General features: G+C 37.3%; 1 protein-coding gene across 2 annotated transcripts in view; it reads right to left on the bottom strand.

Moving 5' to 3' along the window:
• The window catches only part of ANO10 (anoctamin 10), a 125,111-nt gene that overhangs the window by 13,136 nt on the left and 86,427 nt on the right, over positions 1-25,548 (bottom strand). The gene's annotated exons all lie outside the window — the stretch shown is intronic.

Here is a 25,548-nt window from a genome sequence, read left to right on the forward strand (position 1 = left end):
TTGGTTTTTTGGTTTTGTTACCTTGAAAATTCTTCTCCTGATGCCTTCCTCATTTGTAACCTGTGAAATTCAGGAATTGGTCAGTATTGCTACCAGAATGTTATGGGGAATTCACACTTTAGTTTGGCAAAGGAGTTTTTCAGCAGATAGTATATCCTAAAGACTAATTACCATAGAGCATTAATTTAAAATATATATTATATATGTTACTCTATATTACTCAGTATGAACCTCATAAAAATAACCTTCAAATAATTATATTTGAATTTTGCAATCTTATTAACTTTTGATCAAAGAAACATACTCCATTGAAACTGCCATCTGCTGAACTCGCTTCTTGATTTTGTTTCATCTTTCTGTGACATGGGAATAATCACCAATACTACTAGGAAAAAATAGATAAATAACACCTTAAATAAATTTTCTCTCTCATGAAATCTGCAGGGGTTTGACTAGAAAGAAGAAAAGAGGTCTTTGTCCCGTGTTAGTGAATCACTCAATCTCTTTTCTTGATTTCTGCTGATCAGTGAAAAAATAAAAGAGAAAATACAACTCAGAATTACTAAGATCTATACAGCTGCTTATGCAACAAAGTGGAAGCTACACAGTGGCATTAAAAATAATCCTGGTTTTGAAGCAGCACATCTTCCTATTGATGAGATAAGCTTAATACTAATTGATATAGCAAGTAAGCAACTGCTCCCATTAGCAGTTGCTCCAAAGTTTTAACTGTTCACTACACTTTTATACACTTCTCATGGAAACAACAGGATTGACCACTCCTAGAGAAGTAACTGGATGAACTAATTAATGTTTTGGTCTGATAATTTCAACATCACCACCTTAAAAACAAGTAAGAAAAGCTCTGGGTGTGTCTCACCTGCAGAAGAAAGGTGTCTTTCTGCCACATGTGAATCTAATTTAGCCACTTAAGAGTTTCTCAACCTGGAAGACCAGCTAAATTCTGGGTTTACTCAACAGTACTTCCATCAACCCAAACCCATCTGTATTTCATTTCATTAAGATTTTACCTCACTCACTGCTGGTTACCAAATGTTAGCTAAAATATGGTAAGAACAGACTCTTCTATCTCCTAAAAGTAGAACAAGCCTTTTTCAAAAGACAGACTGAATAATCTGATAGCATCTATCAAGGCAGAAACAGGAAGGACCAAGAGCCACAAGAACCTCCTCTATTTGGTAAATTTGGTACTCCTTTTTATATGAGTACTCTTACCTTTTGAAAAAATCCAACAGCTCAAGAAGACGCTGGTAATAAACCTCATCCCCTTTGAGGGGAACAGACCTCCTTAGTTATTCAATTTATTTCAAATTATTCACACAATCCGGTAATGCCTGCTTTGTTTTGGGCAGTCCCACTCTTCCAACAGCATATGAAATTGTCCTTAAACATCTAACGCTGTGTTGCTGCCCAAGCTTGTTCTAATCTTCGTTATTTTTTCCTAGGTAACCAAAAACAGCACACAGGCAGAACTGTACAGAGCTTTTGGACCAAGCAGATGGTGACCTGTACCTGTAGCACAGACATCCAAAAAGACCTCTGGGCCAGGAACTTAGCACTTGAGCATTTTTATAGAGAGCTAAGGCAACAGAAGTCTTTATGTGTCTAAGCCCTCTAAGTGCTACAACTACAGAAACACTGCAATATAAATAGTTACCTAATACACAGTTCTTTTCTCTCAGTGTCTGACCTGAATATTAAAAATATGAATATTAAATATCTGAATATTAAAAGCCATTCTGGCAGATTTACCGTCTCCTACATGAGGATGACCAAAATAGTTATGAAAACTTTTAAAATCCTGCAACTCTTTCCTATTTCTTTCCTATGAAAAGCTATAGGGTCACCATGCCTGCACGTCTGCTAAACCTTCAAAATATTTTCTCTGCATCGAAATTTAAACTCCTCCTAACATGTCTATGAAGGAACTATGATTGGTCACATCTCTGAAAGTTTGATCAACCAATCTGGACAACATTAGAGTAATGTCACTCAAAATAGCACCATATTTTTTCCCTAGCTTATTTGGAAATGGTTTTAGTATTATCCCCATTTATCTGGGCATCAGATGTAACTGGCCCTGGTCATTATGCAAAATCTCTAAAGAATTATAGACTGGCTTGGGTTGGAAGGGATCTTAAAGATCATCTAGTTCCAAGACCACTGCACTGGGCAGAGACACCTACCACACCCAGGTTGCTCAGAGCTCCATCCAACCTGGCCTTAAACACTCCCAGGGTGTCCTGTTGTGGGGCATCCACAACTTCTCTGGGTAACTGTTCCAGTGCCTCACCACCTCCACAGAAAAAATTTCTTCCTAATATCTAATCTAAACCTATCCTCTTTCAGTTTGAAGCCATTCTCCCTTGTCCTGTGTCGTGGGTTGACCCTACCACATGCTCTTGTAAGAAGTCCCTCTCCATCTTTCTTCTTGGCTCCATTCAGGTACTGGAAGGCCTCAATTACGTCATCCTGAAGCCTTCTCTTTTCTAGGATGAAAAAAACACTTCCTCTGTGTAAGGTGATAGAAAGGCCACACAAAGGAGAAAAAAAGCCTCCTGATGGCTTCCTGAAAAACCCCTGCACCTGGGGAGACATTCCCAGAAACTGACAAAAGGATTAAAACGAATAAAGGAGTGATATGGAAATAACACGGGCATTTTTTCTTGAACATCTTGGCTGCTGGGAACTCAGGAAGTGGACCCTTGGGCCTATTTCATCTGTCTACCATCACCCCAAAATTAGTTTATTGACTATAGTACTCAAACTGCCTAAGGAAAAGGTATAAAAAGAGATTGGACATAAGCAAAAACAGGGGAAAAATTCCATCAACTCTGTGGAGGTAGCTGATGGGCTGCCTTTTCTCCTTCCACATTTGGGGACACCTAGAAGGTGAGACTTATTTTATGCACGCTAATTACTTGCTTTTAAATAGCTAGAGTTTACTTTTGCTTCATAGTATTCTTAGTAACTAGCTTTTCTTTAAAGCTTGTGCTTAAGTTTGTAGAGTTGTTTTATGTCTTTGTAAGTTGCTTTTGCTTTAGCATGCGTGCCTATGCTTTGCTTTGTTATTATTACTGTATAGTTTAAGTGTGGTTTTGCAGTTAGATCCTATTCCAGACACAGCAAACCCCATTAATTGTCACAAATTTGTATGAATAAACGTGTTATTTCATGAACTGTTAGAGTGAGTCTGTTTTTAGTTGCTGACAGTTTTGTCAATGGCGAAATAACTCATAGAAGAAACCTGCTGAGGGGTTTTTCTATCACTATTAAGTGCAGTCCTTATATAAGAAGGTATCAAATGTCCTGAGCGTCTCAGTGAATCTGTTAAACCAAGGGTCTCATTAGGTGAGATGCTTAATAGACTATTTTGGACATTAAAAGGCTTTGATCTCCTGGGGGGGACAGTGATAGACAAAAAATAAAGTAATACAGGTTGGACAGAAAATTCGTCTCTTCTGCCCCTTTTAACGTGACACTCTGGTATCAAAAACTTGCTTTCATCTTTAAAGAAAAAGTTCTTGCTTTATCATCTTGAACGTCTTTGTTGCTTTTTCCTGAGGTTTTGGAGTGGTTGTTTTTTTCCTCCTTTTTTTTTCTCATAAATACAGATAATTACTCTCTGCACCTCTCCATCCTTTCTGCTCAACTGTCCCATTGATTCATTCCAGAATTTTATCTGGGAGATGTTCCTTTCTGGCTTGTACTTTTCTTCTGGAATAAGCCAACACTCTACTAAACTTTCAGTGTCTGATAAGGTAATATTTTCTGGCCAAACAGGACATGTTTTGAGTATTCCCTCCTCCCCTCTACTCCCTCTAGGAGGGACAAAGGAGAGGACACGGAACGGCAGCACTTTTCAATTGAGATGTGCACTATCACAATAAATATTGCTCTGGGACAGCTTTGCTCCAAGACAACAAAGGTAGATTGTACAGTTATAGCTCATTTCTACACACACATTCCAACCAGACCTCCCACGTGAAACAAAAATTGAGCCAGTAGAGCTCCAACCTTGGAATATGAATGATATCATCACCTGAGGAAACAGATAAAAAGAAGAAAAAAAAAGATTCCCCTAAGAAAAGAAGGGAATCAGACAAAAAAATTCATAGATTGGTTATGTAGGCCTAACAAAGACTCCAGAACTAAAGCATTCTCAAAAAAAAAGCCTGTAAATGAAGAAAAAACAACCAAACAACCCAAAATCAAACAGGGCAACTCAACTACTAAACTTCAGATTCTCCAAATCCTTCTTAGAAAAGCAAATCTTATTGTTTTCAATCAATTTTGCAGGATATACAGCCATAAGCAGTGCACATTACACACAATAGGGTGAATAACCTAGCAAACCACAGAGGCGCAAATGCTCTGAAATGATAGCTGAAGTTTTACTTGCTGTCAACAGAAAAGAAAAAAAAAGGAAAAAAAAGGAAAAAGAGTATTACAGAACCTTAACTTATAAAATGTTCTATTTGTTTCTAGCCCTGCTTTTCCATTTAATTGTCATATATTTTTCTAAAATTTAAAATACAATAAAGCTTTAAAAAGTATCTGTCCGAATTTAGTTCTTTTGCCAGATATTTTCCTCTTGGCTTCTCTAATCCGTTTTATATGAGCTGGCATCTTAAAAAGCATGCTTTGGTATGCAGAGCCTAACAGCACCATTGAAACCTCCTGAACAGCCTGCTTCTCAGAAGCAAAAAGGACATTATCTCCCTAAAAGATCTGCTCTAAACAGTGTTCTCTTTTGCATATGAGCTACCTTGCATCCCATGCCCTGTTACTTGTAAGTCATACAGCTGCACATCAAAGAGAACCAATGCTGAGAGTACATATAGGAAAACTTACTCTTTCGGTTAAGCATAAAGCTATTCATATATAATGGTCGGTGCTTTCATGCTCATAAATTAATTTTGGTTTTTTATGAAAATTCCTTCTAAATATTGGAGACTTCAGTCTCTTATTAAATAAACACAGAGCAGCAACATAATTTTACTTCTGTAACAGAGCAGTACCAAGTCTGATACACATGCAGTGATGTATATAGGCCTGTCTACAGAAAACTACAGCATATGCACTGTGATTTCAGAAAGTTTCTAGCAGATTATTGTATTGTGTTGACAGAATGCCATTCACTTCAGGTTAATACTTATTTCAGGAAGAGAAGGTTAAAGGAACTCCACTGTTGTCTACTAGCTAAATTACCTTAGAACACATTTGAGTACTTTATAATCTGTTAAACATACAACATTCAACATCCCGCTCTCTGTATGAATAACAAGACCCAGTTATTTTCAGCTTGTCAAAAGAAATAAATATTTCTTGCAGTTTTTCCAGCATAGTGTGTAATGAATTAACTACAGGCTAGGCACTAAGAATCTAAAGCATTCACCATGCTAACTTAAAAGGACGCTGAATACTAATTGAAGACTGACATGCTCTTTGACCCTAACCATTTTTCTTTGAACATAAAACCTCTCTCATTTCCCAAATGTCAAACCTTGCTGCTTTTCCACAGAAGCGTATGACACTTCAAATGCAGCAGAAATGCTGTGTTTATGATGCTCTGCAGAAGAATGAAAGAACAGGCAGTGCTTGTCTATTGACTGTTGCAGACATTCAGGTAAAAAAACCCAAACCCTACATCCTTCATTAACACACCAGGCCTCATTTGCTTCATTTAATGTGCTCCCTATTTTGCTTGCACATTGAAAAATCCCTCATGTTAGTGTGACTAACCTTCTTACATTAATTTTTAACTGTTTAATTGCTTCACAATTCAATCATTTCATAGTTCAGCTGCTGTTTCAATGAGATGGTCTCTAACAGATTTGCTGGCAAAGTGAACTACATGTAGGTTCTGGCCAGAGGGGCATTTTCCTCAATCTTGGGCTAGAAACGCAAGAAGTAAAGAGAATGTACAACTTGATGTAAAGAGAAAATGCAATGGCAATGATTCCATTTCAAGTGCTTTATGACGTATTATCCTACTCAGAGTTTCTCAATTCTCTAAATATCTGCCTTCCCCTCAGGTTTTGTACACACATCGAATGTCCCCTGCCAGGAAGGCTAACACATGCCATCCATTCACAGTTTCACACTGTAGGTGCATATTCATAACAAAGGACAGTATGAATACTTTATTGCTTATTCAGTACCTGAAGAGTTTATGTATGCCCTGTCCCCTCTCACTAGGCTAAAAAGGACTTGGAAGTAGGTAAATGGTAAATTTGCATATCAACAAAACACTTCTGACAACTCCAGTTATTAATGGGTAGCTTCCTTTCCTCCCTTCAATGCCTGTCCAAACGATCATTCACACTGTCACTGATTCAAAGCACAGTCCTCCCACATATTCACAGTTGATTAGGAGTTAGATTTGAGTGTCTTTCAGCTGCACAGCTGACACAGGACTGCCAAGAAGAGCTTTGCTTCTGGATGTCTCTGAAAGGGCAGAGTTTGGTAATAAGGTAGCAAACAAGGGGGTTACTTTTCAGATGTCTGAAACATAGAATTTTCTGTGAGCTCAACAGTGTAATTCCAACACTGATGGGTGTACCTGGGTAACTAAATGCAGGCAAGTATCTCATTGCAAACTCTGATGAATTGTTACCCTGTTAGTTTCCTTTGTGATACGTTTATATTGAGTATAATTATCTTGAGTAACCAAAACACTAAAATTAAAAAAAAATAAATATATCTCAAGCTCAAGTGTTCAAAGCACATGTTTATCCACATTGTAATAGGCATCTGCACAAGCAAATAAAAAACACGACCACACATCCTGAACTGAGAGCATGTATTACTATAGAATAACTATTAAATAATAATTCTTTAAAGCTCAAGCAAGTCTCTGAATTTCGGTGGTGCTCAAAAACTATCTCCTAAAGTCTGCAATTTTCACAGTGACAGTACGTCTCTTTAAAATCACCGGAATCAGATGTCTAAAGGGCCAGGGCCACTAAGCAAGGGACCACAAAATGACTTTCCAGCTATGAGGAAATTTCAACAGAAGTCATCAATTTGCAGAGGTCTCAAGGATACCAAGCTCCTCTTCATTTTATGAAAATCACTAGCTTGGTATGAAGGGAAATCCAAGTCTGTCATGGAAAAGAGAATTGTGACTCAGAGTAGCTGCCAGTTGTTTAATCGGGATGTGCGCACAGCTGTCTATAGGCTCAGGAAAGACAGAACATAAATCCCGAGGAAATCAGGCTTCATTAGTTCTGCTGCCTATAAGCAGATTGTGTGCAATGTGAGAACATGCAAATGGAAAAGTTTATTGTATAAGAAATCAGTCCAATCTCCTTCACAGTATCTGACCCTGTATAGTCTTGAAAAAAGTACTTTCATTCCCTTCCCTGTTTACAACCTGCATTTATCAGAATTCTGACATTTCCACTAGTCTCTCAGCATACAGGTGACACATTTTCTGATTCCTTTTTATTTTTACCTAAAAAAGACTGTAAGATTCTATATCCAAAATATCTTCTTGCCCCTTTTTGTCTCTAAATGAAAGTTTTTGTTCTATTTGAGAAAGCAAGTAGGAAAAAAGAAATTTTAGGGCATTTTTAAAGAAGAAAATTAATGCAAGTATATGACAGAGGGAAACTGTCAACCACAATAAAAATCAGAGTAACTACAACTTACTCCTTTGATAAACTTGAAAATACTCATAGTTTATAGAAATTTAGCTCTCCAAGGAGCCAGAAGAATAATATCTGCCATGGCAACCAAACAGAGCAGTCTTCTGGCACCTTCTGAATGAGCATTTAGGAGGAGATTAATTCAATACTCGCATGATGAAAGGGCTCTTGAGATCCATAACTGTCTCCCACAAATTACCCTTATTGTACAACTGGATGTTTAGAACAGATTGCACATTATCTATATTGAACTAGAGCTATCACAGCAAATTTATACGAAACAGATTAAGCCCACATGATGTGTCACACTATTTTTCACCCACTCCTTTCAGGGCATTTATAAAAATGGGTATTTTATTAAATGGATTGTTGCAGTTTTGCAAGATTCATTTTTAAGCTTATTTATATTTAGAAGCTACTGTAAAGCCTTTTTACTATGAAACTTTGAAATTTCTGAAACGTGTAAAAGCATAAAAAGCTACTACAAAATTTACAATATAGTGTGCAAACAGACTGCAAAAAGGCTGCCACATAAGTGACCATTATAGTCTTTGTTATACATTTTATGCTATTCTGAATTACAGTAAATTCAAGTGATGACATACCTCAGTAAATAATAATGTGTCTTCCTATTTATATATATCAAACTGATTTCCTTATATTGCATCCAATCATACCGTACAACATACAAAACAGAAGAAACCTGGAATAAAACAAGACTTAGAGTGCAAGCGCATTTAGAAACAATTACAGGATAGAAGAGCTAGTCAGCTACTCTTAGGAAAGTGGAAACATGTGTTGTCTCTTCTGAGCCCACTGCAAGCTCTTCTCTGCAGCCCAGCAATGCTCAAGATGCAGTATTTCTCTTGCTGTGTTAAGTGAAGAGCTTTCCAGTTGTTTGCAGTAATGAGTAACACCTGGATTGCGCATTCTGGAGGATGCACACCCAAAAAGTAGCCTTTGCCAGCCTGATAAAAGTTACTTGAGGATGAAGATTATAAATAGCACTGTTTCAGTTTTGTATTTGGCAACTCCAATGAATGAAAGGTGAACTTTTCAAAAATTTCTAAAGGCCACATACAATCTGTAGTGATAGACAGCGAAATTAGACACTTAATCCATCACCATTTCTGAAAATTCCACTTTGGCTTTGATTACATTATCATACATTATTTCTGCAAAATCCCTATCTTCTTTGCAACTAGGAAACAGAGAAACAAAAAGTAGTGAGTGTAATTACAGTTTTGAAGATCCAAGACTTACATAGAACTACCATTTATTTGCAAATGAGACAATTCTGAATCTACACTGCTTAAGTATAGATTGTGCTCTATACTGCGTATGGAGGAACTGTATATTCTGAATAATAAACAGCATGTAAATCAAGGAACAGCAGTTAGGTTCTAAGCAAAGAAAAAAGTATTTACCTTGCCATCAAAACAGTGAAAATAAAAATAAATTTAGGTAAAGCGACATCACTCACTGAACATCACATAACTTATCACAGACCGAGGTAAGAATATTGGGTGGAATAAAAAGCCACAGCACAAGGAGCAAAACTGTGGTTTGGCAAGTTCCCTTCAATTTATTACTTGTCATTTTAGTTTCATTTTACAACCAGTGTATCATTAACAAACCTTCGGTCCTCACTCTGGTACTGATAATTAATGCTGTTATAAGTTTAAGAGGGTCTTTCAAAACATTAGGCATTTTTAAGCATTCAAACATCACCAAAAAAACCCCCAAAAAACAAACAGCCTTTGGGCTAGGTCTCTTGAGAGTGAGATGCTCTCAAATCTAATGGAGTTGGGCTGATTATTCCAGCTAAAGACTTCAGTGGTTTTTTACTCCAGTAAAAAGTAATGAAGTGAAACAGATTTGTACATTTCACCATCTAGACTCAACAGGAAAGCTACACAGGTTTTAATACCTGTATTTTAGAAAACAACTGAGGCTTTCAAAACCATTATAATGATACCTCTCCCAGAAGTATATCTGTTGATTAATAAACCTCCAAAACAAACCAATCTTTCTGGTATAAAGAGAATTAAATAGGTTACAATTTCAAGCCAATATATTTCCAAGGAATTAGAAACCTTAATTTGAAGATTCTGTCTCAAAGGATTTGCAGAAGTACTTACATTGTTGAGTAAATTGCTTCTCCCCAATAGGACTGCCTCAAGATCACTATTTTCTAAAGCTACTCTTCACAAACAAACTGGGCAAATCTACAAAATGTGGTAAGATTTTGAATTTTCAATTCATGAAAGAAAACATGTAACCAGAGAGCAAAGAATCATTCACAAATATGAAACCTGTCACAACACCAAATTCCTCTGTCTCCATGTCAGCTGAATCTGAGCTTTTATGCCTGCACTCATACCTCCCTCTCTTCCGTAAAAAAACCCCAACAACCATAAATGTTACTGTTCAAATAATCTTTCTGATCTGTGCCTTTGACTTTATCATCATTCTCTTCAGCTTACTATTCCTTTGCAAGAAACTAAATTCTTCTGACTTCCGGAAAGTTTGTAATCTACTCCCCATCCACTTGCTCCACTCTGACACAGAGAGCTAACTCTTCTTACCACTTTGCCAAAGAAATGAGTCCTTGCTAGCATGCTTCTCCCTCAAAATCATTGCTCTTTCATGATGCCTTACAAATATGGAAAAGCTCTCCATAAGCGTTCATAAAAAACATCCTGAAAAAAAACACTTTTGATGTATAAAGAACAGTTCATAAAACTCAGATCAGGCATTTATTAGTCATCATGAACATGACTTCGGGGGGGGGGGGTGTGTGTCCTAAGAGCTCTTCTTTAGATCTAACTGATTAGATATGCCAAAATACCTGATTATTTTTTTTACCACATCCTCCAGAGCCTTATTTTTTGCTATCATTCTAATATTGTAGTTTAATGTAATAGAAAGTATTATCTAATCTTAGCTATAGATATCACTACTTGTCTCCTATAATAGTTACAGTGACAAATTGGAAATGCAGCACGAACTGTGAATATTTAGAGTATAGTACTCGGAAGGGAAAACATTTTGTAGGAGTGAGTTCTTTTCATGACTGAGTAAAGATGTAATGGGAGCTGTACTTCACATTATGAACGTTTTATACTTCCAGATATTCTGAATGAATGTAAAATTTAAATTTAGTACGATGTGGTCTGAAGCCAACCTTGTCATTTAAACACCTTTTGAGTCCTTAGGAACAGAGCTGATTGTTGCCTTGGAAACAAAGACTGCTCTCTACCGTGTTCATTTCAAGGGATTCAGTCAATTTGAATCCGTATTTTCAACTGCTAATTTTATAGCCAGTGCACGTGCTAAAGTTTTTAAGATCCGAGCAGACACTGTTTGCAATGCTGTTCCTTGACAACAGTGTATATTTATTTATTTATTTTGCTCTGCCCTTGGTGAATGATATCATTCTTGTGTAACACTGCAGGAAACTCAATTGTATACTGTCCCTCTGCATAAGAAGGTGATTATGGTAATGGAGGAAACAAATCTGAAAGTGAAAATGCAAAGACCTTCAGGCATAAACAAACAAATATATAATTTTGGTCCTAGTGTTCTTTAAACTGATAACAAGCAAAAACCATACGATGCTCTACTTTAAGCATAGATTTTTTTTGTATGTAGCTATGTTCAGACAAAGTATTTGTAAAAATGAGGGCTAACACTTAAAAAGATATTTCATTCATCCATTTCATTTGAGCCATTTTGTTTAAATAAAGCATAATAAAAGACACAAAGAGACACTACCAAGCAGGAACTTTGATAGGAATGATACTCACATTTCCTGAAGCTCAAATTCAGTCTTGTATTAACAGGCCCCATTATTCACTCCTGAGTAAATCATGACATATCTAATTTTGTCCTTTACTTGGTCAAAATACAAACACTTCAATTTTCAAGCAGGATGTATATTATGGACCAAGTTCTTAGCTAGCATCTATCCATGAAAATATTCACACTTCACCCTGAGGGAGACTAGTCCTAAGATGCTCCATGTACAGTTAACAGAGAGGGGTAGGTTCTTTCAGAGATTGCTCATAACTCCAAGTTAGGGTCCTGTTCAGAGGAGCCTCTTTTTCTGCTTTTCTTCAAGGAACAGGAGAGACCAGCATATCTAAAGCAAATTCTCCCCGTGTGTCTACATAATATATTCAGTGCAGATATTTTAACTGAACTAGCTATGACAGCAAAATGCTACTACTAGAAATACCACCAACTAGCTACAGGAGTTTTATGCTGTTAAAGCACAGGGCTCCTTAGCTTGTGTTATCTTGCATTGTCTCTGGATTCACGATGTTACGGTAATCTTACTTTTTTTTACTTGAATAGTTACAAAGCACATCCACAGAACATTCATTCATCAGTCTAGTCTTCAAAAAATGTGGTTCTCACTCAGCTGTAAAAGAATCTACTCCAATAATTCAGTGTTTAATGTATCTAAAAAATTCTCGTGACCAGCCTTGCCTTTCTAATCAAACTGCAGAACTCCTATCTCAAAAGACTGATGAAAATGAAAGTTATTTTACAAGATGAGGAACAGCTCATACAGAAAAAATTGTATTTTGTCAGAAGCTTATGCAGTAAATGGGCCATAAGCTGCACATATACCCAGAGGAAAAAAAAGTAGTACTTTGAAAACCCCTGAAATAATAAATAAGATTTAAATAAAGCAGCTACTGAATGATTCAGCATCAGAATTACTATCAAAATTGTCACTGACAAGCTGATTCAGTGCTACAAAAAAACCAGTTATAAAGAGCATATGGCTATGCACAGACCCACATGCACAGGCGTGTAACAACGTGTATACATGCAACAGAGTTAGTGCATTAGGAAAATAAAAATGTACTTCAAATAGAATGAGAGAGTCTACAGTTAACATACAATTCAACATGATGATGAAGGCAGGATTTGCTCACTTTTTTTTTCTACATGAAGACAAGGAAATTGCTTGGTTGGTATCAATGCAAAGTTAAAAAGCAAATGAAGGAATGTCTTCTAAGTGTGCTATGTGCAACTACCTTTCCTGTCACTCCTCCACCTTCCTCAACTTTCAATTTCAGGTTTCAGCATTCAGTTTTGATTGCATCAGGCTTTCTTCGCAAACCATCACATTCTGTTCTCACTGAAATGAAGGCCTTTGAGAACTGAGTATTTTGAGTGTTATAACAAAAATGCGTGCATAATGAGGGTAAATTAAATGCAATTTAATCTAGTTGAGAGGCTGGGAGATCTTGCTCAAATACTGAATATTGTGATGAGTGAACAGCACAATTCAGAATAGATTCTTTTCTTCTGTAGTTCTTTGTTTGTGTCCTAATAAAATCAATGTAAACAAACTGCCTAGCAGAGCAAGGCTGGCATGGGTACTTAAATGACTTTTTTCAGCTTGTTCCTTTTCCTGGATTAATTCCATTGTCACTTTGTGTAGAGCTGTGGAACACTCATAGTGGCAAATAAATGGATGTTTACAAAATACTCACTGTACAGAGACTTTAAAATGCCTAACAGCTTATTAGAGTCCAGGGTGAACTGCAGTGAGGCAAAGAGTATATTTATTAAATCAGGTTCATGAAACTCACTGTATGATAACCTAACAACATCTCTCCCATGGAGCTTAGAAACATTAAGATCAGTAAAACAAAAAAATGTAAAACTGTAAAGATTAGAAGAGTCTACACACCAAAATGAATAAAGACAAAACCCTTTCAGAACAAAGCACAATGGACAGAATATGAAAAGCAGGTACAAAATTTGAAAGAATAGGGCAGGAAGGGAAGGAGACCACTTTTATACCCAATGATTCCACAAAGCACATTTATTTCATCATCAGGGACTCTTTCTGTCAGATAAAGGTAACCATTTGGCTGCAGATTGATGTACAAAACTAGAAAACTGAGCTAACTTGTTTGCCCCTTGCTCACCTACAAACTTTTTGCCCCTTGTTTACCTAATACTAAATGAACATTATTTTACTTTAACTGGTTCTTTAAGTTATATTGTCATATGGATTGTATTGGTGATACACCTGAGACCCATGATTGTTGTGGTCTGCCTGTCCTGAAGTCCTAACTGGAGAAGGAACAACCAGCTCCCCATTTCTTTATCAATAAGGAATCAGTAAGATATAAACTCTGTTGAGGCAAAAAATTACAGTGCAGCATGATGAACACAGGCTATATATCCTGAAAAATAACCTGTTTCCTACTACAACATGTAAATAATAATTCTTCTTTAAAAAACTGCCCACAGAGCCCTCACTCCCAGTGACTAGCAACTTCTACCAAATGTTTCTTCATAGAGTTCATAGCAAAGTGCAATTACTTTAGGACCAGCCAACAGACTGAAGTAGCAGAAAGCTTTTTGCAGGAGGTTGGTGATTAACATTAGGCTGCCAATGGACAGAATTTCCTTCATTTTGCTTAGCAAGTCAGTCTACACTAAATTTTGTTCTTTGTTTCATGGAGGAGAAGGTCTGACCTACAGCTGAACTGTCTCTCACTCTGGCAATGAATCGTATTAACCCTGCTGTAACACGTCAGAGGCAGCAATGCTGGATATGAACGCAGATCCCGACTGCAGTTTTGCAAAGCAGTATCAGGCAAAAGAGATAACTGGGCTATAGGACGGACTCACATACTTGCAGTCTGTAATAAAAAATGTGTTCAGTTTAGTTCAGTGTTGGAAAGGTCAAGAGGCTTCAGCTTAATGGTGAATATCCTATAACCAAAGCAAACTGTTTCTGGACAGAGTGGAACTGATACTGCTCCTGATTTGTTTGGACAGTGACCATCATAGCATTTTGTCATTTTGTCACCTGGCCTCTGGTACCCATGGAGAGGACATGTCACCTGTGTTCCACAACATCTGGATAGAAGAAGCTCCTTGCAGACATCCATGCCACCTCCATGGAGGTATTCTGTTGGCTTCCTCACCTCCGAGTGAGCTTTTGAAAGGAGACTGAGTGATGAAAAAGTATTCCTTCACAAAGCTGAATTCAATCTTTCCAATAACTTAAGGAGAATGTCTTGTAGAGCTCTCATCTGTTATCTGTTACAGTTACTACAGTGATTTCAACCACTTAACCTGTAATACAAATTAAATCTGGCACACTGTCAAGAAGGTGCTGTAGCTATCTGACTGAAGCATGAAGAATGGAGCTCTTACTGCTACCATTAAAATGTGCTGCAGAGGATGGAAAAGGTTCATCATCAAACACCTTTTCATCTTGATCTTAAACTGCGACAGATTAAAGAAGCCCCAGCAGATTTTCCCCCACCTTTCTTTCCCCCATGAGAAATACCCATGCTTCTCTTTGCAGGAGAACCGTGGTTAAACCTGCAGAAGATTTTACTAGCAATATCAAAATAACTAGCAAAAAATTGCCAAGCTGCAATTCTCTTTTCCAAACGCAAAGAAATGCTTATTAGGACTGTGCATAACAGCAGGCCTTTCCTACTGGGCCTAAAAACTCCCCACCATTTCATAGTATTGAAACATATTCCACTGCAATACAAGTTGCTGTATGTGATCTGCTCTTTTAAACTGATACTCAGTTAAAAGAAAATTCAGGTAATCTCTTAGGGACATTTGATTCTGTTCTTCTTACAAATCATCATATTATTTTTGAATATTTTTACAGGGCATCTCATGCAAACACGCTGCCACTGCTGTAGAAATAACGCAGATGCCCATTTCCCAAGTGTGCTGCCTGTATTTCCAGGCTGGTTTCAGGCAGGTGGTGGTTAGTTTTGGAAGAGCAGCCGGTGACCTGGAGCACAGGGGAGCACTTATATAATATGCTTATACACCTTACATAACTTTCAAATACTGTGACAGCCAAACCATCTCCCAGATATTTGACTATCTGACAGCTCTTCCTCACTAACTCTCTCACTATCCGGCTTTTAAGAAGATATTTTAAAAAACTACTAACAATCCTCCCTCACTTCCCCCACCCGCCGAGCTCCCTAGATTACAGACACTAATGGCATCATGCAAGTTACCAGCAGGAACAGATGAGGTCTCTGGTTTTTGGACATTCTCACACATATCCCCTGCCAGCAAACCTAACTTTAGAAAAATCACATTGTGCATACAGTACAGCCATGGTTTCACAGCAGGAGAAACCTGTGTTTTTACAATTGTTTTTTTTCCTCAGTTCTCAGTAATTTAATCTTTAGCTGAGTGGACTGCAAATATTAACTAAGGGCATTCACTGAGGAGGAAGGGAAACAAAATTCGTTGTACAGTACTCAAGTATTTAGCAAAGCTACAACTTTTGAACATAACCTGTGAAAAAACAATTCTTATGAACTGAGTTCTCTGAGTTCTTTGTCTTGGCTGATACCAATGCAAAAACTGTGGCATCTTAAGAAAATTAGTTCAATTTGTCTTTTCTAGGATAGTTATACAACACATAATGTTTGGGGTTTTTTCAAATATGTTTGCTTATAATTATTTACAGTTTGCAGAGAACAGTATTTGTAATATAAAGTCTTTCAGAAAACTAGAAGTATAAAAATGAACTCATACATTCTGGTCAACAAAAATTTTAACTCCTAGCACATTGTTGTAACCGAGCAGCCTCATTTTGCACCAGTATTATTATAATGACACTGGCAGAATGCAAAGAGCATAGATAATATTGTAAGTATAAAACAACCAGCATTCTTCTTAAGTGCCAGCTGTAAGAAAGTTCTTGCCATTGAAGTTGAGACTTTAATTGTGAGATACCCTCTTTTTAATCTTGTGAACAAAAATACAACACAGAATCTGAATTTAATGAGTAGCATTTAGCAGTAGCATGCCTAGGAACACAGTCAGAGGATTCAAGATAATTTGACCTAAAAAAGCTAAGAGGCTTTGGGCATTAAAGCAGACTCTCAAATGTTTATCTTAGTGCAACAGTTTTGCCCTCAAAGCTAGCCGGTGTGATTAATGTTTGCTGGAAAACATACGCACAATACAGGGGGATAAAGACAGTAACTTCTAAATGCATCTCCTCCAAGGAAAGCAGCTGCCTACATTCAGCTGAACTTTCAAAAATCTGCCTATTGTGACTATAAAGATGCCTTAAAGAAAATAAAGGAATATAGTAGTTAGAAAGGAAAGATGTAACTCAACTGTTAGGCAGAGAGCATGGGCTGCTGAAATTTGGCTATGCATTACGGAGGTGCTGGCCAGAACTCCCTAAGCAAAGTGCCCCCCCCCGAAACACAAGAGAGGCCAAACAGCAGAAAGATTCAACTTCTTTGTATTTCTAAGCATTCTGGTCATGAAACAAACTCTTAACCCTTCTACACATAAATGCCTTTCATAAGAAAGCCAATATAGCTAATTACTAAGGGAATATTTACTTTTAATTTATAATTAAATAAAAATTTTAGATGCATAATACAATTTTATATGAGTCACACATGTAAAAAACCAACTATATCAAGGAATACAAAACTATTCCTCATCAATGCAATATTTTCTTCTTCTATAAAGTTTGAAACACTGGACTTTTAAGTGTCCCAGTCCTGAGTGACAAATATTACCTCAACTATTTTAAGAAACTGTCATGTCAATGTTCTGTTGTGGCATAACTGCCCTGCATACTTCAAAAACACAACAGGCCATGAAATCAACCACCACCAAGTCCTGATATCTCATCTAATGACAACTGCCAAACTGACAGTACTTAGATTTTTCAGGTTTTGGCAGATTAAAGCAATTTTCCATGAGAAAAGAATGGGAAAGTTCACTTAGAACCTAATATGCCCACTGTGGTGGCAAGGAACAGATTAGATAAATCAATTCAGGTACCACAACAGGGTGGAAAACCAGAAATCACACAAACTTTGCCAACTAGAATTTTTCCAAATTTGGTAACCAGTCTGGATTTCATTGTGTTAGCAAAATGTTAAACTGGTCTCCAAGAAAAGGACTCTTTGCACCAATTCACATTATTTGGCCATCTATACACAGAGAAAAAAGGGAGTCAGCTAAAGGCCTGAAGAAAATGATTTGACTAGACTAATTGTCTTAAAGCAAATTTGCAAGCATCATTAACAAGCTAAAAGCAAATCAGGCCATCGTGTTTTCCACGAAGCCCATAAAATAAAATTACAGAAACTCAAATTCACAGACTCCAGAAAACAAAAGGACCTCCATGACAATTCAAATACTTCCTCTCATATGTAGAAGCTAAAACCTTTTTCTACCAAACCTGATTAGAATATATTAAGACATCTGCAAATGAACAACCTATGTCCTTGGCCAAGAATAATGAGTTGTGGCACTTCTTGCCAAAGGATACTGTGTACCCTAAAGCTAAAAATGGTTCAAAGAGGAACAGAACACTATCATGGAACAGAAAATAACTGAAGATTACTAAATACAAAGAAACTACCTCTGTCTTAGAAAAATCAAGAGCTAAAAATTACTGGAAAGTATGATAGTTCTAGAAGGAAGCACACCACCTAGTTGCCACACTTCCCTGTTCTTTCCTAGATATCTGTTTGTGGATGCTGGTAGACACGGCATACCATCTTTGATAAAAAGTTGTTTTGTCCCTGATACACTCAATTTCTAATGTGAACCAACACTGACCAAATTTCTCAGGTACAAAATCGTGCCTCCTTTATGTAATGTCTGATTTCAGACACTGGACCACATTACATTTTTATCAAGAAGGTTAAAAGGTCTCCCACTACACTTTCATGCACAAGTGAATACACACCTACATAACAAGACACCTCTCAACCCTTTTCTTGATAAGCTAAATAAATCATCCCTAAATAATCTCCCCTGTATTATGGTAGCAAAGGTTGCAAACTACCGGTTATGGCTGTCACATAATTTAAGAGAGTCATTTGTACATGTATTAAAAAGAACTGTTGATATTTGGACAAAAGGCTTATAAATGTACCTATGGTAGATACAGACTTCTTCTCACACACGCATCTTAAATGTGCATTAGCCAGAAAAACTATCAGAGCTTAATCTCTGCAGACTTTCCTATCTTCATCTCCTGCATTCTTGGCATGCCATCGCAGCTCCTTTCTGATTTCCTAATCATTTATACCAATTTCTTAAATGCCACAACCAAGTTCCTTTGATAATACCAGTGCTACCAGTGCCCTCCTAAGGAAGCTAGCAGGTTGCTTCGGGGGGGGGGCAGACACACGAAATGGAGAAAAAAGCAAGTCAAAACTTCTTTCTGACTGACACCTGCTTCTAGCAGGGACTCAACACAGGGTCCTACTTCTGTTGCCTGATCCGGCATAGGGAGAAAAAGGGACTCAATCTCCCTTCCACTTTACACACAGAGGCTGTCTCTGCTCCTTCCTCAGACACTGGACATCCTGTCATGCTCTGTTAAAGGATCAAATTTTCTGCAGTTCCTCATCATTTACTAGTTTCATTTCAGTCAAATACTGTTCGTCTTTAAATAATATATCTCCAGCATTGTTACACAATCCTTAGTGAAAATATTACTTTCCTCACTTTTTATATCTATGAAATACACAGAATAAATTTGGCTGGTGCTGTTCTGCCACACACGTATATTCAGCTTGGAGTTAGAGCACTTACACCTCTACAAGTGAGAGAGGTGGGACTTTTTGTTTTAACATATGCATGACGTTTTCACAAAGAAAAGCCCACATACAATTCAACATGTTCCAGAAAACAAATAATAGATTTTATTTTCATCTTCCAAAGCAAATAGAAGAATCCTCAAAAAACCTCTCTGACAAAATGTCACTCATTGGAAGTATTTTATCTTATAAATATGACCTTTCCTAGTTCACAAAGAGCTTTCAGCTACACCAGCTAGCTCAACATGGGGATGTTGGGCTTGGATGACTTTTAGCTGTCCCAACCCACACCAATCTATAATTCTGTGAAATCACAAACTCTTAAAGATCATGTTTAAATATAGTATAAATATCAATCTGGATATTGGTAAAGACCAAAGTTATTTAAGATATTATAGCAAAATTCTTTATATTATGGATGCAGCAGACCTTAGAAAACAGGTGTTGACAAAGAACACACACTTGCTAATTATCTATGAACAAGTGGCCGGTGTTTATTCTGATACAACAGAGAAACCTATATCAGACATGACTATTTTTCAGCTGTCACAGATGAACATATGTAGAGTTTGCAGAAGCCTTCTAATGCATTGGAGTTAAAACAAATAAAGCCACCTTTGTTGGACCAGGCTGCTTCACATCCGTCTGTTCACTTGGAAAGTCTTCCTCAGCACAAATTTGACTACATTTAAATTTTTGAATTATCGCAAATTTTGAGAAGCAGCTAAGCTGCCAAATAACAGGCAAAAATTAAAAGAATGTAAATGAAATACGAATTGATAATTTGTTCTAGAAAATTACGAGTGGCACAAAACCCCCAAGCCAAAATCCAAATGCTGCCGTATGCTGTCCAGTTTGTGGGAACTCAGTGGCTCCTAGGGAATGGTAATTTGACTAAGAGTCAATCACTTGCACTACCTGCCAGGCAGGCGTCAAGAGATAAAGGCACTCAAAGACTGAAACCTCCTCCAGTGCAATTTTTCTCTATTTTTGGAGAAAGAAAAGCAACAATTCCACCCATCCTTAACTACAATTAAGTGAGATGATAAGGGACAGGAAAGCTAATGCTTTAAGATAATTCATTGCTAACACTGAAAGGGTTCATACAAAAAAAAAGTAATAATCTTCAAGGACATTACTAGTGCAGAGCAGTAGTTGGAGAACTAACTGCACAAATTGTCACTGCTTGTGTGACGGGGATCTGAGCCACGCAGGAGAAGGTCCACCCTGTGACAGTCAAAGGACTGATCTCTGCAATAAAAGATCCCTTATGAGATTAAATTTCAAACCATAGTTGTAGCATAAAGTATCAGGAAAGATGGTGCTGGGCGTGAATTCAGTAAGGGACAGATCAAAGTGTCTGCAGAGTGTGTTTTCGCTCTTACTTTGCAACATTGTCCTCGACTGTACTGAGGGATTTTGCTGTCTGTTGTGAATTAAGCAAAAATGTATCTATGTACAGACTGGTGAAGTAGCTTATGTCTGGTTTGTTTGCACATCTCTGATTATAAAAAAGCTGTGGCCTGCACATTAAAACAATGCACCTCTAATTTATATGTTCAGGTCAACATCACAGACTGAAAAATAGGGAAAATAATACACAATGAAGATAAGTGCCAATTTTTATCTTTTGAAAATCACCTCCCCCAACACATTTTCAACTATATCACCTCTTTAGATGCTGAGGGAAGGTACAGAATTAGATACTCGAAAGTGCCAGAAGCAACTGTCCATGAAACCACCTTTACAAAGTACTCCGTGATGAGAGTTTGCAAAACAATTGCTCTAACATACAAAAAGCAAGTGTTACTTTGTATATATATAAATATATATACTATGCAATTGAAACAAAATGTACACATACTAACCGCTTATTTTTCTTTTTATGTTATTCAGACAAACAATTACATCTGATTTCAGAACAAAAATGAATCAATATGGCAAGGACTTGACTATTTGGCATGAGTTTTACCCACCTCACTGAAATGGTAGATATATATCAGAGTACTGTTTCTCATGCCACAGAAGGTATGACTATACAAGGCAGCAACAGTAGCCACAGACATTTTTTCAAATTCAAAAATGAACAAAACCCCAGTGGCTAGGTAGGCAACATATCATAGCGGACACTTATTCTCAGAATCACCACGATCAGGCTACACAGCATGTACAAAGACTCAGCCATGGTGCAAGTGTCATCATTAGCAACGAGCAGACATGAACCTAATTTTAAATTTTTGCCTCCTTTTTTCAGGAATTCTGTGGGTTCTTGCTTTTTGATCTCTAGTCAGTCTCAGAAAGAGTTCGCCCTGTAGACGGGACAACAGGTTTTCTTGGGAGGAGGGGTGGTACTGCTATGATCAGGTAATATATAAACATCTAAACTTTGGCTGAAATCATCATCTCTGAAAAGTTGAGATGCATTCTATCTACTGTCTTCCTGCTCATACAGAAAGCTTTCCAGAGTCAAGTTTAATTATTTAAAATAAAATAGCTTTTCCTTTAAAAGGCCTATTGTTCTCACTGGGATCTTTTGAGGTCGCATAAGGAAAAGGATATTTAAATTGAGATAGGTGTGTAGGAGTCCACAGTTGCTTGCAAAAAATACTGTATTTTTTATCATCAACTTCTATTCAGATCTATAAAGAAAGTTATGAAAATATGGTAAGTGTAATCCTTGTGGGATACTTTTCTTTTGAAGGAATTTTAACAAGAGAAGATATTTATTTTTCACTTCTTGCTCTAGTCCTCACCTTCTCAGTAACAGGTACAATCATTACTTAGAAGTCTGTAACTACAGACACATGAATGTCCTGTTGAAAGCTGGCTACCAGATTTCTTTAAATCAAATCTCACTGTGCACTTTACTCTCATTTGCATGGAAGTGGAATAGCCTGTTCCCTTGTATTCAAACCAGTACACATATAATTGGGATCCCCTCTGGGTTCTGAAACTATGAAAGCCTGAGGGAGCTGCAGTAGTCTTACAGTCGAAACAATTTTAACCTAGTTTTTACCCTATCCCCTTACTCCACGTTTCCTTGTTAAGATGGTATCCTATCAATGACCTAGGATGTCAGGCATAAAGAGAGTACTGAATTGACTGATGTTCATTCCACCACTAGGCTCTAAGTCAGGATTTGAAAAAGGTAAAATGGGTTATCTTTCCAGAGAGACTCAGCTGTTACGGAAACATAACCTGATTGACAATTTTGCCCCTGGCAATAGCCACAGAGAACACACGGATGGTTGGAAAAGGAAATTACATCTGCTGGGAAGCTGGTGCACTGTTTGTTTCTGTTCCCATTAAGAACATACAGAAGCATCAGATACCATCACATTTATATGTATTTAAAAGTTTATATTTATACTGTTAGCTCTCAAGGTTCCCACATTTAAAAGTTTAACTTATTTCCCTCTAGACAGATTTGATGTCATCTCACCTTTATCTGAAGTCATAAATGGGGACAAAAAACCTTCCTCCCAAACTAAAGGGCTTTTGATTTCACTTTTTTTTTTCTTAAAGGACCATCATATATGTTTCTTTTGCTAACACCTCTATACTGAAAGTAATTTTCATTACCATACTCTCAAGCAAGCTCCAGCATTAAAAGAATTCATGTTTAAAATACACAGGTAAAACTATGCTTGAGCACAACCTGTTCTATGACTGGGCGCAAGTCTTTCTATGCTTAAAAAACTGTGTTATGAAAATATAATGGATCTTACTTGAATTATATCCCTGCTGCAATCAAACATACGCAAATGTTATACTGACATGTCTTAAAGCATCCTGCCTATTCACTCAGAAAAAAACACATTTGTGAAGTTGAATTTATAAGTCTGTCCTCTTAAAAAAACTTAAAGCAAACAAAAATGATTAGTAATGGTTCTATTTTAACATCAACTGTGAGTTATGTCTGATTACACAAACCAGTGGAGTCTATAAAAAAAAGTGTAGCCACATATTTTTTCAGAAAAAAAATGAACCTTTGTTAAAAAAACTTATTTTCTTTAGAAACAATATTATTTTTAAGGACTTGTTTGGTGGGGCTGTGGCAAAACATAAAGCAAATGGTTGATTTCATCACATTCTGTTTTAATCTAAATTCAATGTTTAAGCTCAAGTTTTACCAGCCTTTCCTACAGGTTGTTTTTGCAAATCTTTGATTATTCGAATGAAACCTTTTCATGTCAGATACTTGCCCTTCCTCTTGTCTGACTGCAGCCTTATATTTGCTCAGCATTGACAGGGAGCATGGAACAAGCTTCTCCTTTTATTATCAGTTTTGAGGGAAGTCCTGAAACTACAGGTCCCTCTAAATTCTGGTAATTATAGCAGAAATAATACAGTAATAAGGCAGAAATCCACTGAGTTTGTTTCAGCAAACTGTCTTCAAGAAAAAACAAAAACTGTCTTCGGTTTCTGTTTTACAAGATAAATAACCAGGACATTAAGAATTAATGATTCAAGCTCTCCCAGCGTTTAATAGTTAAAAACAAAGATCCTATTTATTCTCTTCCTTCCCCCACCAAAAAAGAAGGGTAATTTCTGAGGCTCACTGATAATTCAAGCAGCTATATTGGCCCATCACACCCACAGTCACATTCTGAGACCCATGATACGTTAGTAATTAGAAAATCTCTGCAAGAACAACAGCTTGAAGAGCTGCAAGGACCACGTACAAACGTTACACAGTGCAGAAGACCCTTAAGTTAGCAGTACCTCTTTGTTTTGCTTTGAGCTAAAAAAAGCTGTTCTCAGAGAGGCTACACACTCTAGCAGGGCAGGCGCCAGAATAGTGTATTCCTCCTGGAAAGGACATGATTAGTGCTAGTTGGTACCATTCCTAGGGGAAATGGCAAGGTTCAGCAATTGCAGTCAGAAACCAGAAAGCTTTGCAATTACTAGAGCTGCTGCACTGCTGTGAATTGCAATGTTAAAGCACTGAAATTACTTGAAGCAGAAGGTTTTCACTGGAGAGAACAGAAACTTTTGCATGCCAGAATACCTGCAGAAAGAGGGAGAAAGGGTTTAAGCTTTCATATGACTACACCTAGGTGAACGAACACCAGTCTCTTTTTGTCATTGTCTCATCATCCTTTTCAAAAAAAAGCTAATTAACATAGTGTAAGAAGTGTTTTGAAGAAGCCTTTGGTCAATGAAGATGATGCAGAGATCAGTCACAGCATTCTTCATTTCTTTCATTTCCTTGAGAGGAAGCTGAGACAGAAGACCGTTTTCAGGAAATGCATGACATTGCTGGAGAAATCCTAATGAAAGCTACACCTACTGTTGCTTCAAAAAACTTGTTATTCTGCTGGAAATCATTAAGAAGAAGCACTACTGACTTACAAACAACTAGATCTCACTCTAAAGCAACTGAAGCAATTGTTTATGGATATCCAGACTATACCATTGCCATTAAGCAATTGTATGTGGATGGTACTACTACCAAGGGAGATACTGCATGAAAGAGCAAAAGGTCTTTCTCCACTTGGCCCAGGCTGAATAACCACATTGCTTTATCTCTCTCTAAGCAGAAATACACCAGGGAGGAGAAAGGAGGCTTATCTTCACGGCTGGTGTTCAATAACCTTGACCCTTTTCATTGTTGTCAGCTGAGGAAGGATGACAGCTGTCAATCAGCTGCCCCTTTGCTCACAAGCACGTCATCTATCTGGAGTCTCCTTCTGGTGGAACTTTTACAGATGGACATACTTCTTCAGAGGAAGCACTGAAAGGCTTTACATATCAGAAGGAAAAGGGATTCCTGTTAAAAGATACTGGCCACCAATGACTAGAACACTTAAGGAAGGAAACTAAAGCACAGGGATGACAGGAAGTTTATACATTAGGTCCCCTTGGAAGTAAGGGCTGGGGGTGGGGAGGAAACTGGGAAGGGATGCATGGAGCAGAAAATCATGCATTTTTGCTCCAGCTTAAGGACAGTTTCCCCCCCTGTAGTTCCTCTGAAAAAGCCAAATCGTGCACTAAATTGTATTTCTCTATTGCTGCTATCAGAGCTATGTGTATTTTGCTGAGATAGCGGTGAAGGAGATAATATAAGGAAAAAGAATCTTTACCCAATTTATATAGTTCAGATGTTTTAACGCAAAAGTACCATAAAAAACACAAGCATTTTTACGTCAATAAACTTTTGTTTTCAGAGCTAGTATTGATGCTGTATAACGAGTTGCACTTTGTGAAAAGATTCCCCATCATTTAAAACTTCATCCTTCCTTGAAAAATAATTAGTT

This window comes from Pseudopipra pipra, chromosome 1, assembly GCF_036250125.1.
Source record: "Pseudopipra pipra isolate bDixPip1 chromosome 1, bDixPip1.hap1, whole genome shotgun sequence".
Taxonomy (NCBI): domain Eukaryota; kingdom Metazoa; phylum Chordata; class Aves; order Passeriformes; family Pipridae; genus Pseudopipra; species Pseudopipra pipra.